Genomic DNA, 8,053 nt, shown 5'->3' with positions numbered 1-8,053 from the left:
GAATACAGTTTTCATAAAACTTCAAATTGATTTCCGAATCCCATACATTTTATGATTATAAAATATTTGTGTTTGTATCCATAACAAGGTTGCAGAACATTGAAGATATAAATAGGTTCAAAGAACTAAACAAAATTTAGAAAACTACGAGTTTCTCATTAAAAATATACAATTTTGTTATAATTTCAAATTGCTTTTAACTTCCCATACATTTTATGATTTTAAAATATTTTCGTTTTTATCCAAAACAAGTTTGTAGAATATTTTTGATAGTTTTCTCTCCAAGGACTACAAAATTTCAGAAAACTACGAAATTTTCAGGAAAAACATACAATTTTCATATTATTTCAAATTGATCTAAAAATTTCATACATTTTGTGGTTATAAAATAATTGCGTATTTATTCAAAACAAGTTTGCAGAACATTTTTGATAGTTTTCCCTTCAAAAAACTACAAAAAAATCAGAAAACTACGATTTTTTCAGGAAAAATATACGATTTTGTTATAAATTCAAATTTACCTTCAAATCTCATACATTTCATAATTTTGAAATATTTACGTATTTATCCAAAACAAGTTTGCAGAACATTGTTGATGGTTTTCTCTCCAAAAAGCTACCAAAAGTTCAGAAAACTACGAATTTCAAAAATACGTGTTCTGTATGAATGTGCAACTATTTTGGAATCATAATATGTATGGGATATTGAGAACAATTTTAAGTTATAATTAAAATGTATGTCATCGGAAAAAAATGTAATTTTCTGAATTTTTGTAGTGCTTTGGCCAGCATAATATCAACAGTGGTTTGCAAATTTGCTTCGAAAAAACGTGCATTTTTTTAATCATAAATGTATGAAATATTGAGATCAATTTGACAAAATTGCATATTTTTCTCGAAAAATTCGTATTTTTCCGTATAAAATTATATATATTTTTTTTTTGAAAAATTCATAGTTTTTCATGTTTTTGTAGCTCTTTGACCAGAACTATATCAATCTTTTGTTATTACATAATTATAAATTTTCCGGAAATATTCGTAGTTTCCTGATTTTTTGTAGTGCTTTTGTCCGAATAATATCAACAATGCTCTGCAAATATATTTTAGATAAATACGCAAATATATGGAATATTGAAATCAATTTGTTTATTAATTCAAAAGCAAATTTTTCCAGAAAAAAATCGTAGTCTTCTGTATTTTTTGTGGTTTGTCGGGCAGAATTATATCAGCAATGTTAAGCAACTTGTTTTGCATAAATACGCAATTATTTAAAAATCATAAAACGTATGGGATTTTGAGATCAATTTGAAGTTATAACAAAATTTGATATTTTTCCTGAAAAATTTCTAGTTTTCTTAGTAGTTCTTTCACCAGAATTCAATAATGTTCTGCAAATTTGCTTTGGATAAAGATTTTGAGATCAATAAGATGTTATAACAAAATTGTATATTGTTCCTGAAAAATTCGTAGTATTCTGATTTTTTTTTGTAGTTCTTTGGCCAGATTTATATCAATAACGTTCTGCAAACAAGTTCTAGATAAATACGCAAATATTTTAAAATCATAAAATGAATGGGAATTTGAGATTAAGTTGAAGTTATAACAAAATTGTATTTTTTCCTGAAAAATTCATAGTTTTCTGATTTTTTTGTTGTTCTAGCTTAATTTATATCAATATCGTTCTGCAAACGTGTTGTGGATAAATACGCAAATATTTTTGAATCTTAAAATGTATGGAAATTCGATATTAGTTTGAAATAATAACAAAATTGTATATTTTTCCTGAAAAATTCGTAGTTTCCTGATTTTTTTTGTAGTTCTTTTGCCAGATTTATATCAACAATGTTCTGCAAACTTGTTCTGGATAAATACGCAAATATTTTAAAATCATAAAATGTATGGGAATTCGATATTAGTTTGAAGTTATAACAAAGTTGTATATTTTTCCTGAAAAATTAATAGTTTTCTAATTTTTTGTAGTTTTTTGGAGGGAAAACTATCAACAATGTTTTGCAAACTTGTCTTGAAAAAAATACGCAAATATTTTATAATTAAAAATGTATAAAATTTTGAGATCAATTTGAAGTCATATATTTGAAGTTCCTGAAAAATTCGTAGTTTTCTGATTTTTTGTAGTTCTTTGGCTAGATGTATATCAACAATGTTCTGCGAATTTGTTCTGGATAAATGCGCAAATATTTTAGAATCATAAAATGAACGGGAATTCGAGATTAGTTTGAAATTACAACAACATTTTAAATTTTTTAGCTTAGCTTAGCTTAGCTTAGACTGACTGCACACATCTATGGTTGCTATTCCGTGATTGACCCGAACCAATGACAGTTGCACAATGAATCAACTGAATAATTGACTGGGAGTGGTCAACATTCTCACTGTGCACGCTTCAGAGACTCTCTTTAACGGTACAATAACGGCGCCGGCCACGTCCTTGCAGTCAGGTTGGAAGAGGGAAGGAATATTAGTAACAACCTTTGTTAAGTGAAGGACCGCGTTTACCGCTGCGACTCCACCAAAGGTTGCAGGAAGGAGTGTTTGTTAGTAGGAAAGGTATCGTTGGGTCTGGATTCACTTTGATAAGTAATATGACCTTCGTGTTATGCTGGTTGCCGCATTTGTTTGCTTCACGCGGAAAGCAAACAATCGACCACCCACATCGGGTGGTCGCTTAATATTTACTGAAAACGACGCGACAAAATATGCAATCTAACACGCTATTATTCGCTTCACTCGGAAAGCAAACAATCGATCACCCACGTCAGGTGGTCACTTAATATTTCAAATCGAACTGCGGAAGCTACTCGCCAAATATTTAACTGCAAATGACCCGACCGAACATGCAAGCTGACGCACTATTGTTCACTTCATATGAGAAGCAAACAACTGATCACCCAAGGCAGGTGATCGTTCAGTGTTGCTACAAAAGACGCGACACAACATAAAAAACTGACTAACTCTTGATCAATTCACACGGGAAGAAAACCATGGATCACCCACGTCGGATGAATGCTATATGTTTACTTATCAAAAACAACAAAAAACCTACGAGTGATGAACTATACAAATTCTATGAAAACTGTTTCAAAAGTAAACATGCTCTAATTAAATAACTAGATGCAAGTTAAAACCTGTGCTAAAAAAATCCGAAGGCGGAAAAAAATCGAAGCACCGAAAGCGAAACGCGCGCGATTCTGGCTCTCGAGCTGCTGAGCCACCACACACTCTACAACAACTTTTTAAATTTTTTACTGAAAAATTCGTAGTTTTCCGAATTTTGTGTAGTTCTATGGCCAGATTTATATCAATTATGTTCTGCAATCTTGTTCTGGATAAATGCGCAAATATTTCTAAATCATAAACTGTATGGGAGCTCGAGATTAGTTTGAAGTTATAACAAAATTGTATATTTTTCCTGTTTTCGTAGTTTTCTGAATTTTTTGTAGTTCTTAGGAGGGAAAACTATAAACAATGTTCTGCAAACTTGTTTTGAATAAATACGCTACCCGGATAAAAAATACAATAGAAAAACATAGGATTCTTATGTAACAGTACCATTGAAAACCATACTCTCACAATAGAATTCAATGTTAAAATAACAGTAGAAAAACAATAGAATCAAATGTTTCTAACAATAGAATCAAATGTGAATGAGCATTTCACATTGAATTGTATAGGTTGTTAAGTATCGTAACAATAGAAAAAAGGACTTTTTTCCATACAAGTTTTTTCGCAAAACAGAAGATTCTAATGTAAATGAAATGTTGATAATGCATATACGGGGAATCAAATATACCGTAGATTTTTATGTATTTGTATTGTTTTGAACTGTTAAATATGCCAAGAACTGTCTATTTTGAACTGTGATCTTACATTAGATTCAATGGTTTGGGGATGGTTTTCTATTGTGAAACAGAAGATTCTTATGTTTTCGAATTGTTCCAAAAAGTGAATTGCACGGTAAACGTATTGTTTTGGGTAGTGATTTTATTTATGGTTCCACATTTGATTCAATTGTTTTGGAATTGTTTTCTATTGTAAAACAGAACATACTGTTTGTACTGTATTTACATTGAATTCAATGGTTTGGGTATCGTTTTCTATTGTGATACCTTTGTGATACAGAAGATTCTTATGTTTTCGAATTGTTTCAAACAGTGAATTGCACGGTAAACGTATTGTTTTGAGTAGTAATTTTATTACTGATTCCACATTTGATTCAATGGTTTGGGAATTGTTTTCTATTGTGATACACAAGATTCTTATGTTTTCATATTGTTCTTTGAGCACTGACTTAATTACACATTAGATTCTATTGTTCTGGAATTGCTTTCAATTGTGATTACGGAACATACTGTTTTGCCCTATCCAAAGGTTTGGGAATTGTTTTCTATTGTGAACCAGAAAATTCTAATGTTTTGGAATAGTTTTATTTTACAAGCGATTATGAACATTTGGCATGATTTGATCTATTTCTGCTTTTTACTTTTGTTACTGATTGCTTGAGAAAATTCTGAAAAACAGTGAATCTGAACTATCTTTATGCATTTGGACTAGAAGCTTGTATATTTTATGCTACATTCAGGGCTACATTTTAAGAACACAGATCGAACAATTATCTAATATTTGGATCAATCATGTCGTAAATCGAGTAATGTTTAATTGCATTAATGATTGAAGCTTGGGCTCCCATGCCCCACCAGCCAGATAACTGGTTTTAGCAGACTAAGCATTATATGTGGCAACACTATAAGCGGCATGATGGAACCGTGCCTAAGCGCGCTAAGTGTTATTAGACCACTAATGTAGTTGCATTTAGTGGGTGATGAGGTACAAAAGTAACATTACAGCGTGCTTAACCATTATTGTAGCACTAAAAAAAAAACTCGATATACTACAACTTGAACCTATACTTGAACATCATTCGAAGCGTTAAAATGCAAGATATTGCATAGATTAAGTTCGTTAAATGTTGACTTTACACAAGCTTCTATGTTGTTTGAATAGTTCTTCAAATATTCGAATCGCTCATTTTATTGTTCAATAAACGTCTAATTGCATTAATGGATGAAGCTTGGGCTCCCATGCCCCACCAGCCAGATAACTGGGTTTAGCAAACTAAGCATTATATGTGGCAACACTATAAGCGGCATGATGGAACCGTGCCGAAGCGCGCTAAGTGTTATTAGACCACTAATGTAGTTGCATTTAGTGGGTGATGAGGTACAAAAGTAACATTACAGCGTGCTTAACCATTATTGTAGCATTTATGGACATTTGATGAACTACAGCTTGTGGAATACAGCATACAATATAGAATTTGATTCAAAGGCATGCATGTGTTCCAAGTTTAAAGAGCGAACCTATATTTAAAAACCTTGCAAAGCTACCAAATGCAAAAGATGGTTCTACGGTTCTACTCAGTAATATGTTTCACATTTGATTTCACGAAAAAAAGTTTGATGATGAAACTATTGCAGTCAAGATTGCAGTCAAATTAAAGGAAGGGAAAATTAGTATTTTTACAATAAGTCCGTTGGCCCTCATGCAGATCTTGCTTAGATCGGCATTCAACAAGCTCTGGGTTGATTGCTTATGCACCGCGCACCGGCTTGACGTCCTTGTCACTGTTGAGAGATGAGAAGGGGTTATTAATAACGAAACGTGGGTTCAAATATAACTTAGAATTTTATGTACAGTGCCGATTCGTTCGTTGGGGGCTCATGAGATGGGCTGCCTCGATGGTTAGATATTTGCAGATTGGGGCAAAACCCAACTAAAAAGTAGTGTCCGAGGTACTGTCAATGTCAAAATCGAAGGCGCTGTCGCATCGCAGGTCCTGTATACAGAACGTTTGTGCAAGTATATTAAGTCAATAATCAATAATTTTTAAATGCCAATATTTTCTCTGTGCCTTGATACATACTTTCTGGGGCGGTCTTTAAATTAGAAAACCATGATGCTCCCTTTATCAAAAGCTCGCAACTTTTTCTTGCTATATTTCCATTTTTTTCAATATTTTCTTTTAATATTTTTTTTTAATACTGATACAATCCACTTATCCGCGAGCGGTAATGGCGGCGGCGGGCATATCCAACCGGTTCGAATTTTGACGTTTCGTGGGGGAAAGTCAAAACAGTTTCATTCTCCTCCTCTCCCCTTCATCCACCGTTTGGTGGCGCCAACCGATTGCGATCCCCAAGAAACGTCAAAATTCGAATCGGTTATTTGTGCCCGCCGCCGCCATTACCGCTCGCGGATAAGTGGATAAAATTAGCCCTTTTCAAATGTTAGGCTAGAAAACTTAAAAAAATCTTAAATATAGGTAAAAAGTGATAATTAGATGATTTTATTATATTATGAAAAAGGTCGAACCAACCCTGGGAATTTTTCTGGGAAAGTGTGATTCGCTACCAGCCCTGCCCTGCCAACTCAACTTCTCGCCTCTCGACTCTCGCAAAAGCGCAAACAAAACACATACAAACCTGTTGAAATGCCGCAACTGTTGAATGATTCAGCACTGCACCTCACACTATAATATATTTTCTTATTTCCTGTGAGGAAAATGCGGAAAATTCACGCAGCTGAGCGTGAATTTTCCACATTTTCCGCACACAAAACTGCTATTCAGAATTTTTTACCGCTGACGACCGAGCTGACTACAACAAAACTTGGCTGTCATCGATACACACTGTTTCGGAATTACTCAAAAACCCAAGCAAAAACCCTTTTTTTCAAACGTCCAGACCATTGAAAAACAGTACATTTCAATGTTACTGATACATTCTATTGTAAACTAATGGTTTGAACGCTGAATCCAACAGTAACAAAGAATTCAAATGTTAATCTATTGTTTGGGTATGTAACCATGGAATCTAATGTAAATCTTTTGTAATCATTAAAAAGAATCAAATTTTAAAAATACTGTACAATACATTCACAATAGAAAGCAATGTTAACATAAGAATCTGTGGTTTTTCAATTGTTTTTCCCATAGCCTTAATTGTTCGTTTTTATCCGGGTAATATTTTATAACCACAAAATATATGAGGTTTTAGATCAATTTGAAGTTATATGAAAATTGTATATTTTTTTCCTAAAAAAATCGTAGTTTTCTGAATTTTTTGTAGTTTTTTGGCCAGATTTTTATCAACAATATTCTGCAAATTTGTTTTGGATACAAACGAAAATATTTTAAAATCATAAAATGTATGAGAATTCGAGATTAGTTTGAAATTATAAAAAAATTGTATATTTTTCCTAAAAAAATCGTTTTTTCTGAATTTTTTGTAGTTCTTTGGCTAGATGTTTATCAACAATGTTCTGCAAATTTGTTCTGGATAAATACGCGAATATTTTATAATCATAACATATATGGGAATTTGAAATTTGTTTAAAATTATAACACAATTGTATATTTTTCCTGAAAAAATCGTAGTTTTCTGATTTTTTTGTAGCTCTATGGCCAAATTTATATCAATAATGTTCTGCAAACTTGTTTTGGATACAAACGAAAATATTTTAAAATCATAAAATGTCTATAATTTTGAAATCAATAAGATGTTATAACAAACTTGTAAATTTTTCCTGAGAAATTCGTAGTTTTCTGATTTTTTTTGTAGTTCTTTGGCTAGATATATATCAAAAATGTTCTGCAAATTTGTTCTGGATAAATACGCGAATATTTTAAAATCATAAAATATATGGGAATTCGAGATTAGTTTGAGAGTATAACAAAATTGTATGTTTTTCCTGAAAAAAAAGGTAGTTTTCTGATTTTTTTGTTGTTCTATGGCCAGATTTATATCAATAATGTTGTGCAAACTTGTTTTGGATGAATACGCAAATATTTTAAAATCATAAAATGTATGGGAATTCGAGATTTGTTTGAATTTATAACAAAATTGCATATTTTTCCTGAAAAATTCGTAGTTTTCTGAATTTTTTGTAGTTCGTTGGCTAGATGTATATCAACAATGTTCTGCAAATTTGTTCTGGGTAAATACGCAAATATTTTAAAATCATAAAATGTATGAGAA

At 31.8% G+C, this 8,053-nt stretch overlaps 1 long non-coding RNA gene across 1 annotated transcript; it reads right to left on the bottom strand.

The window, feature by feature from the left end:
* Window positions 1–4,190: 4,190 nt before the first annotated feature.
* Window positions 4,191–7,032, bottom strand: LOC115256683 (uncharacterized). The gene is made up of 2 exons (XR_009998565.1): window positions 6,500–7,032; window positions 4,191–5,641 (listed from the first exon to the last, which is right to left on the bottom strand). It is a non-coding gene; the product is annotated as an uncharacterized LOC115256683 (long non-coding RNA).
* Between the last annotated feature and the right edge of the window lie 1,021 nt (window positions 7,033–8,053).

This window comes from Aedes albopictus, chromosome 3 (assembly GCF_035046485.1).
Source record: "Aedes albopictus strain Foshan chromosome 3, AalbF5, whole genome shotgun sequence".
Lineage (NCBI taxonomy): Eukaryota > Metazoa > Arthropoda > Insecta > Diptera > Culicidae > Aedes > Aedes albopictus.
The sequence above is the reverse complement of the archived record's forward strand: the minus strand, read 5'-3'. Positions and strand labels throughout refer to the sequence as shown.